The sequence below is a fragment of the Prosopis cineraria genome, unplaced genomic scaffold (assembly GCF_029017545.1).
Source record: "Prosopis cineraria cultivar Desert tree isolate PC_DT_omini unplaced genomic scaffold, ASM2901754v1 PC363, whole genome shotgun sequence".
Classification (NCBI taxonomy): domain Eukaryota; kingdom Viridiplantae; phylum Streptophyta; class Magnoliopsida; order Fabales; family Fabaceae; genus Prosopis; species Prosopis cineraria.
Window position 1 is genome coordinate 25,821 of NW_026555690.1, and position 9,942 is coordinate 35,762.

The following is a 9,942-nucleotide window of genomic DNA, read 5'->3' on the forward strand; positions in this document are numbered from 1 at the left end:
TTCTGGATCGGTTGAATGATTGGCTTGACTCGCGTAGGCTATTTGACAACTTCGGCTGAAAATGGCTGACGCTGCTGGTCGGTTCCACCAGAACGCCTTGAATGGTGAAATAATCTTTAGCCCCTTGTCCATTTTCATTTCTTTCAACTCAATTATCTCATTGCATGTTATCGATCTCCTTCTTTTGTGCCTGAGAGTTTCTTCTCTGCTTTGATTTGATTCTGCTCCATCATTAAGATTGCGAATCGGTGCGTTACACCATTGAATTTTCTTTTTTGCCCTTCTCTCGGGGTGATTAGTCGGGTCCGGATCTAGATCCACTGATGGAGAGTAACAAAAGGGAGAAGATCACCCTGAAAATGGAATTGATTCGTCCTTAATCAGAGATCAGACACATTAAAATTCTTTTCAACAGAAAATAAAAAATTCAGATTTTTTTTTTAAATCAAGGCTGTGTTTCTGATACCATATAATATATATCGAAGAGTTGGTAATGGTCCGTCTTTATGAATCCTGAATGGATTATTGAAGTCAGTGGCGAGCCTGGACCATGAGATCAAGGGTGTAAAATCATTTAATTTAAAAATAATAATTAAATTTGGACTAAAATTATAGTAATATAAGTAGGTTAATCATCATCTTTCTTTTTAAAAAATTATATTAAGAAGGTTGATATAGTCTTTTACTAAGATATATACTTTTCATATCTTATCTCAATTATTAAAATAATACATATCTAATAAATGTTTGGGCCTAAATATTTTTATTTAATCTAGAGATTACAAGATATCAGGAATAAGGAAAAATTTACATATCCTATTTATAATTTTTTGCACCCTCCCTGTAAGGTGACTCGGCCACTAATTGAAGTTGTGTAGCGATTCCTTGAAGCAACTCTCTTCAGAAAATGTAATGGTCAATTTAGTGCGATCGCTGATGTTCATTTTGATTATATTATACATGTATAGATGGTATGGACTCGCTGTTTATATTATGCCCCAAATATTTTCTGGTGGCATTGAAAATTGCAAATGTGTGTGTGTGATATCTCTCTATGTGTGTGATTACTTAACACACACACATCGCTGTGTCAGTGTGCGTAAATGTATAATAAGCATAGACATGTACTATGTGTTATTGTTCAAAGGTTGTGTGTTTGTTGTGGTTCAATCTTCAATGTTAAATTCCCCATGACTGTAACCCATCTGAATAATACATAAGCCACGTAATTGATCACCGTATACGTGATTGTTGGGGAAATCCCCTTGACGTCCATGAAATGCCTTCGATATGTGTTTGTATTGATTTCTCAATTCATTTTTCATATATACTATTCTTTCTCTGTTCTTCCATCGTGAACCAAGTATACATGATACATTAATGCAATGTTTACACATGTAACAATATTATTCTTGATTTTCTTTGAATAGTTGAAGACGCATATTCATGCATTGAAGACCCTGAGCCTCAAAACTGGACAAAAATAGCTGATCAAGAAGTTGATCAACCTCATCCAAGGATCGAAATCCACTTAAATTTCGAGAGTGGAGTGCAACCAGCAGTACGCATGCATTTAATATTTGTGTTCTCTTTAACTAGATTATTTTCTAAAACTTTGATTACTTTCTTAATGACAATTAATTCCCTCCCCTCCTATAGGGAAAGATATTACCTCCTAGTGCTCAGGCACTCATAGGTCGATTGGTCTATAAGAAATGTGCTGGGATTGGTTACTTGGGAACTGTTGTTGACTATGACGCTAACAGAGGCTGGTTCAGGGTACGAGGTTCTTCTTCTCTCTTTTCTTTTTTTCTCTTCCAGTAGCACACTGATCTCCACCTTATCACAAACTTCTATGTTTAAACGAATTGTTGATTAGGTTGAACCACTGTCACCCTTTTCCAACTTATCAGATTTGTTTTAGACGACTTCGATTATATATATTATTCACAATATATTGTCGGTTCTGCAAGGTCATGGAGTTAATTTGATTGTTGCAGATCGACTATAATGACGAGGGATCTGAGGATTTGAAGGAGAGGGAAGTCAGAAAACTGCTAGCAACTCAAACCCAAATAGAGCAACATCTCCAAGAGTAAGAACCGTCTATCTCCCCTAGGGCTTACTTCTGTCTTGTGTATATAGTTTGGGCTGTTTATATATATATATATATATATTTAGCCTTTTAAGTCATTCAAACCAAAATTAAAAAATCAAAAAGCTATATGTTGAGTACAAGTGAAAATTATATATAAATTTGCATCAGCATTTCAATATGCGTATTCAGATGAGTATTTGGCTTAAAATACATATGAAGATCATTTAAGATCGCGTGCATAATAACAAGTTAAACATGCGCATATCTGGGTTTTCTAGTGTTTTGTTTGCCGTGCACGCATTTAGAGATAAATTACTATTAATTTGCGCAGCGTTTGAGTTGATATTCTTCATATGTAACATTTTTTACTGTTTACGATTGATCGGTATCGTCTGTTCCTTAAAAAAAAAAAAAAAAAAAAAGATGTCTCTGTACTCTGCACCTTCATTCTGCTAGAAATAGTTTGAGAAAGATGTAAGGTATAGTACTAGTAGTGTTTCACGACTTGGATTGAAGACAGACCGAATGTCCTTTAAGACAAATAATACTCTCCTCGCTTGTCTAAAGAACATACACACGTGCACGCTCACACAAGAATTACAATAGAAGTGCTTTTCTTATATTACTTATTTGATTTGTTTCCTTAACTTCAGATTATTTTTGGTAAAAAAAGTTTTTATTCAAATGTTCAAACGTAAGTAGAGTTGAGTTAATGTAAGAAGCATCCTTTTAAATAAAGTTTGGCTTAATAATAAATATATATAGTAAATGAAATGATGCGTAAGCTTAAAGTTGAAATTTTAAATTAAGGTATACATTCCTCTTATATATGGTCTTACCCATTTATACCCTCTACTCCCATTTGTGGATTTTTATATCATGTCACCTTCACGAATACTGCAGTGGCTAGCCACACAAAGAAAGCCTAGTCTTTGAACTTTCCTGATATGTATGTGTGCGTGTTCTCATTTCTCTTCCATGATAATGGGTGTGAGAGAGAGTTCAAACGGGGATATATATACGATATATATATATATATCGAGAGAAGACCCAAGAACAAAAATGAACAATGATATACCATTGAACCAGACCTAGAAAGGTCGACGGGGAGGTCGTTGGAGTCTTGTCAGAGGGCAAACATTGGGTCCGGATTATGAGCAGGCTCTTTTATTGATTGTTGTTGTTGTTTTTTTACCATGAATCAATTAATGAAAGAACCAAGTTCGTCATCAGTGTACTGGTGATAATCTGATAAGAAAAAATCTAATGCATAACATGCCAAACATGTTATTTGAGCTTAACAAGGAACATCTAATATAACTATATATGGCTTGATTAACGATTAATTTATGGCGACTACATATTGGAGCATGTGTGATCTATATACACATATAATTGATACTTTCTCATTATTACATTTATGAAGATTTTTACTTGATTTTCTTACCATATTGATTATGAGAACCAGGGCTGAATATAAGTGTTGGTGGGTATGCAGATTGAGAGATGCTGTGAATAACTTGGAGAAGGTTCAAGAAGAGAGACGATCTACTTCAAAACCGAAACGCAAGAGAATGGGCAGTAAGTCTGCAGGAAAGGAAGTTGATCAAGGTACTTATGTCCCTTTGTCCACAAGAAACAGCTGCAAGAAGGATGACTACTTTTACTTCTGATAACATCGTCCGCTGCTAGCTTGCTTAGCTGGTTAGTAATCTTTCATTTCCACATATATCGTATATCTCCTTCAAGCTTCAAAGTCGTTTATGGGCAATCAATGGTTTTCCATTCTACCGTTAATCTGAAACTTGCTGATATTTGATGAACATGCATATTCCTGAGAAGCTATATATACCCTGAACATTTGAATCCATTGTATATCTAATCTATGTGTATATGTATGTTCGTGCATGCACGACGTCCACTTTTCAAACTCTTCATGTAGCAATTTTCAAAACACTTCACAAGTGCTGCGCACAAACACAAAATGTGCAATCATTTAAATTTTTTATTATAAAATATATCTATTGTAATTCAGAAAGTTATACAGAATGTGTAAGCAGCAAGACTTATATTGTTTTATCTGGAAGAATTACAGTGTAACAATCATGCAATGGATCAAAATTCGAAGTTGTATTAGAAGATTGTAATATTATATATTTTCATACACTGAATATATTCATTGTGTGTGTGTGTGTGTGTGTGTTGCAGGTGGCAGGCAGGCAGGTAGCTGGCAAGGGAGGAGGAAGTATTGTCTTATGAGTAGTGGAGGTTCTTTGTTTCAAAATGTCATGGGCGTCATCCATGTAGTTTAGACAAGTACTGTTATAGAAACTTGAATGTGTTTCTGTGTTTATGAGGAAAAAATCCGCGCCTAGTCTTGATCTTTATGATTTATGTTATTCTTTACTTTCTTAATCCTTTTCTTAGTAAGTGTTTAAAGAAATTTCAAAAATTTATGTATATAAAAAATTTCTCTTCCAATATTTATTTGTCATTGAGCTGATTGCTATTTGTTTGATAAACTTTTAAATATAAAAATCATTATTATATTTATTTATGTTAGTAATCTCTCTATTAAAAAATATAAGATATTTTTTTAAGGTTTGGATGTTTTAAAAATGTAATGTATCTTTAGTATTTTGAGGTGTAATTAATATACTTTTATCAAAAGTGTTCTTAATAAATAAGTCACTTTATATTTATTTTAAAGTGGAAACCTTAATTAGGGTAAATTAAAAGATAATTAACTATTTTATTAAGATGTGATCCAGTTAAAAATACTTTATATTTTTTAATAGAGAGAGTACATGATAGAGCTAATAATTTGAGTGAGTTTGGCTTATTCAAGTTGGGCTTAAAAATACTTGAACTTATAAAAAAAAAACTTATATAACCAAATCCGGTCATAGCACTTCAGCCTTTCAGGTTTATTTAGACCAGCTTGATTATAAAAAAAAATTTGAAGTATTTTTCTCTATTTTAACCCATTTTAATTTTTAACTTAAAAATTAAAATTTTTTGAACAAGATAATTAAATACAACAACATACACTAAAATGCATGAAATAAATCATAAAAATTCATCAATATTAAAAACAAAGTTTGGAAAATTAATTTAACAACAAAGTCTTTTCTTCTTGATTATCGGAAACCTTTTAAAATTATTTTGGTAAACAAGATAATAAAATTAAATAAATACAATAGTCTAAAAAGTACTTTGTCTTCTATTTCTGCCATCTAAAAACTATCATGAATTTTAAAAAAAAAAATACTTCTCTAATAAATACAAGTAGGACATTTAAATCAATTAAAAAATGATCTTAAAACTCTTATGAAAAATAAAGGATTAATGAGCAAAATGGACCTTAAATTCTTGCTCGAAAAATGCCTTAGATCCTAGACTCTAAAAATGTATAAAATAAATCCTAAATTTTTAAATTTATTATAAATTAAACCTTACTGTTATTTTTTTTAACGTCATTACTGTTCAATATAGGCCCCAATTAAATGCTAATGTGTCATTGTTAATTAGTGTTACAGACCTTAAACTATTATGCTAGTAGTGTTTTAGACTTTGGACTTTAAAATTTTGAGCAAATTACCCCTATCATTTATGTATAGAATGTTGACTATTATATAAATCAAATTAATTTCAGCGTAGCTTGCTGGGATGAATGTATCGTTGGCTATAGTAAATGATCCATAATTTTATGAAATGACATTTTTTGCCTTTTTTTATACAATGTATTTCAAATAATTGGTATCCTATGCTTTCATATATTCTATAATTCTTATTTAGTCTTTTTTTGAATAAATTTTTATTTAATGGTAAAAATTTGGGATTCTATTGAAAAAAAGTTTAAATATCAAAGGATTTTAAAACTGATTAATTTGAGTTTTAATTCATTAATGAAATCATCGGCTTTCGCATCTATCGTCTGTAAAATTCTATGATACTTAAACTTTTTTTAAATGGAATCCCAAATTTTTACCATTAAATAAATAAATATTATTTAAATAAAACTAAATCAGAGTTATAGAGGATATTGAAATATGAGATATTAATCATTTGAAAAATATTATAGAAAAGGGCAAAAAATGTTATTTCACAAGATTATGGATCGTTTGTCATGGCCAACAATGCATTCATCAAGACAAATCACACTGAGGCTAATTTGGTTTACATAATAGTTAGCATTATATATATAAATGGCAGGGGTAATTTGCTCAAAATTTTAAAGTTCAAGGTTTAGGATGCCACTCATGTAAGAGTTTAAGGTCTGTAACTAATTAACAATAACACATAAGCATTTAAATGGGGCCCATGATGAACAGCAATGGTGTTAAAAAAAGGGAGAATGACAATTAAGGACCTGCTAAGAATATTAATCCCAATTACAGACTGTGAAATTTTAAAATCATAGTTAAGGACCATGGTCCTTAATTGTGATAAAAAAAATATAATTTGTGAAGTGGGATTCACTAATGCGACTTGAGAATTCACTAACCCAACTTGAAAAAATTACTAACATATATTGTGAAAACATGAAACCTCACTTGAAAATGGAATGTTTAACAAAAAGCGCCACTTGAGAATTCACTAATTAGACTTGAAAAAATTTCTAACGTATATTGTGAAAAAATGAAACCCCACTTGAGAATCATTAATAAAAAGTGACTTATCCAAATTGGTGTTTTTTATTAAACAATTGATTCCCAAGTGAAGTTTTATGTTTTCACAATGTACGTTAGAAATTTTTTCAAGTCTAGTTAGTGAATTCTCAAGCGGCGCTTTTTGTTAAACATTCTATTTCCAAGTGGGGTTTTATGTTTCACAATATACGTTACAAATTTTCTCAAGTTGGATTAGTGAATTCTCAAGTGGCAATAATGAATCCCACCTCACAAATTACATTTTTTTTAATCACAATTAAGGACCATGGTCCTTAACTAGGATTTCAAAATTTTAAGGTCCGTAATTGAAATTAATATTCTTAGTAGGTCTTTAATTGTCGTTCTCCCTTAAAAAAATATAATGATAGGGTTTTAATTTGCTATAAATTTAAAAGTTTAGATTTTATTTTGTACATTTTAAAAGTTTAGAATACATTGTGCTTTTCGAGATCAATTTTACTCATTAATCCAAAAATAAAATACAAAAAAAAATGAGAGTAGTACAAGTAATTCCTGTCTTTTTATACTGAACATGAAATCCCATCATTAAAAGAAAAGCTCCAAAGGCCGCAAAGGTTTAAAGTAGCATATCACGACTAATTTCCAAGTTTGGGAGATGGGAGTCTGCGACTGCAAGCGGCTTCAAATTGATAAGGAACGACTTCAAGACATTGTAGAAGGCCCTAACCTTCTCCATATTGGGTGAGCGTCATAGAAGAAAGAAGGAGGAGGACGAAGGCAGACAAAGAAGATAGACAAAATGATTCAAAACTTGAAGCTGTGGGTTTGTCTTGCTAAGATTGTCACCGTTTGTTGAGCAAAGAAGAACATAGGTGGCCATTGGTTGAGCAAAGAAGACGGCTTGCAAGAAGCCAATATTAGGATTATACAATAGGCTGGAAAGGTAGCTTAAAGGGCTGTTACCAACCCATCCTATTTTGCACAAAATGGGATGGGCTAGACCATACCTGTATGTGGCCCATTTTAACCAGTTTGAAAATGGGCTAGGTAAGCCCATATGAGTTTGGGTAGGTTGCACCAACCCATTTTGTGCACTACATTGTTTTTTTTTTGGTAGAAAAACTCATTACATTATAACATTCAAATTAAATTCTAGAATCATTACCAAACAAAATTCTAGAATGAAGATTCCAGAATGGAGTAATCTTCAAAAAGAAACCAATGTACTCAGGTAACCATGATCAAATCATGAATGAAAGAGGATAACATTCAAATTAATCATACAATCGAGGGAAAAACATTATCAAAATTCAACAAGCACCATTTATCACATGTTCATATCAATAATGGCTGCATAGAGAAAGCAAATTCAAGACCCGAAATCCTAATATGTCAAATTCCCCAAAACCATAAATCTCTAACCGTTAAACTTGTACAGAGTCATGCCCTACCGCCTTAAGGCCTACACAACATAGATGGTCGTCACAGTCTTGTGATGAGTGTGCTTGGTGTTAGTAACAGCTTCTTAAACCATGTTCTCAAGATTCAAGAAAGATCTTGAGCAAACCACAGGTTTCATATTTGAGTGCAAAGGTGACCTCCGAAGTTCAAATTAAAACATAGATGTTTCAATTAATATCCTTGCTGAATTAATTTTAACAATCATACAATAAATTAATCATATAATTTATTTAAGAAAGTCATAATATCTATAAGTGATCAATATTTTCTTTGTAAACTCTATTAAAATGCAAAGCTTTAAACTAATTTACTCAATTACTCAAAACTTTGTTTAAAACTCCTCCATTATGGGTTGGGTCAATCTGTATCTAGATTCATATGCTGGACATCTGAGTATATCACATCATTTGCCTAGCCAATATATATTTTTTGTAGGGTGGGTTTTTCTACTCTGTTTTTTTTTCACTACCTCTTCACTGCAAATTTAAATCATTCAAATTTAATTTATATTTAAAAATTATTAAATTCAAATTTTAAATTTAATTTAACGATTCAGATCGGTACTGATTTTTCCTTTTCTCTCATCTGCGGGGAAGAAAATCCAAGTCCTATTTTTTGCTTGGTATTGTATGTTTGATGTGAAATCTATAGTGGGGATCTAAAAGCTTATTTGGATAATTCTAAAAAATACATTTAAATTATATTTAAAATGTATTTTTGTTAAATCTAATAAATGGTTGATTTTTAAAATATACATTTGTTAAATATAAATTAAAAATCAAACACACGTTAAATATTCATTAAATGCCATAATTATACCCATAGTAAAAATGGGGTAGTTGATATGTAAAGTGAGGAATATAAGTGAGCCCAGCTCTTATGGGTCCAACCCTTAAGGATATGAGCATAAAAGCTTGATTTTTTATTTTTAGTCTTATTTCTCAAGCTTAACCCTTATGTGGAGGGCTCAAGGTTGTGCCCGTAAGCTCTTTTTTTAAAAAATAAGATGAATTTAAATATTATAAATTAATTAAATATTTTAAAATTAAAAAATTAAAAATTCTCATAATTTTTTAGAAATTAAACAACACACATTTAGAAATCTAGTAATAAAACTCAAATCTTGGTTAAAATAGTTTATTTTTTATAAATACGCAAACATAATAATTATAGAAAAATAAAAAATATCAAAAATTTTATACTATACACTAATGTTTATTAAATTATATTAAATTAATTTTAAAATGAATTAAAATTAATAATATTATAATGTGTGTAGAATCAGATGAACAGGTTATTGATTTCAAACACGTGTTCTATCAAAAAATAATAATAATATAATAGAGCTTGAAGGGACGCACGGGTTTAAACACTTTTTTATAAGATTTATCAAGATCAAGCCCTCAAATTAATTATTTTAAAAAAAATTATTTTTAAAATTTTAATTTTTATTTAAACAGAATTTTTAAATTTGAGTTTTTAAACCTTGACCTTTATTTTCAGCTCCATTGATATGTTGGCAAAGGAAGGATTTTCCTGCGTTGGTCAAAAAATTAGAAGGGTTTTCCTGTTCAGACTCTGTTCCCAATTTCTGCACGGAATTAGTGCATCATGGGTACTTGGGATTTCAGTCCCCACTTTTCGCTTAGCTATTTACGTATTCAGGGCTTAGCCCACCTTTATTACGAAAAAAAAAAAAAATGCGCCACGTTTTCGTTTTCTGACCAAAGAACTTTTATTTTACTCAAC